The sequence below is a fragment of the Penaeus monodon genome, chromosome 29 (genome assembly GCF_015228065.2).
Source record: "Penaeus monodon isolate SGIC_2016 chromosome 29, NSTDA_Pmon_1, whole genome shotgun sequence".
Taxonomy (NCBI): Eukaryota; Metazoa; Arthropoda; class Malacostraca; order Decapoda; family Penaeidae; genus Penaeus; species Penaeus monodon.
The window spans coordinates 912,613-912,862 of record NC_051414.1 but is presented as its reverse complement, the minus strand read 5'-3'; the positions used below and the strand labels follow the sequence as shown (position 1 = coordinate 912,862).

Sequence of the window (250 nt, the reverse complement as noted above, 5' to 3'; positions counted from 1 at the left end):
GATTAAATCAAGATTACATCGAGAATTTCATCACTTCAAAATGAGGTACGAGAAAATTACACGAGGAGAGGAGGGAAGCGGGATGGTTGGGCAGCAGAACATCCAATAGGGTGGAGAAATACCAGTTATAATAATGTTCAGTGTGGAGGAGATTCAACAGCACGGGCTCGGGGAAGATTTGAATAACGCAACATGCATCAGACAGAAAGAGGCGAATAATATAATATGGGATATTTGAAATAATTACGTT

General features: G+C 40.0%; 1 long non-coding RNA gene across 2 annotated transcripts in view; it reads right to left on the bottom strand.

Annotated features, from left to right (window-relative positions):
* The window catches only part of LOC119591875, a 181,478-nt gene that overhangs the window by 87,432 nt on the left and 93,796 nt on the right, over positions 1-250 (bottom strand). The window lies entirely within an intron of this gene.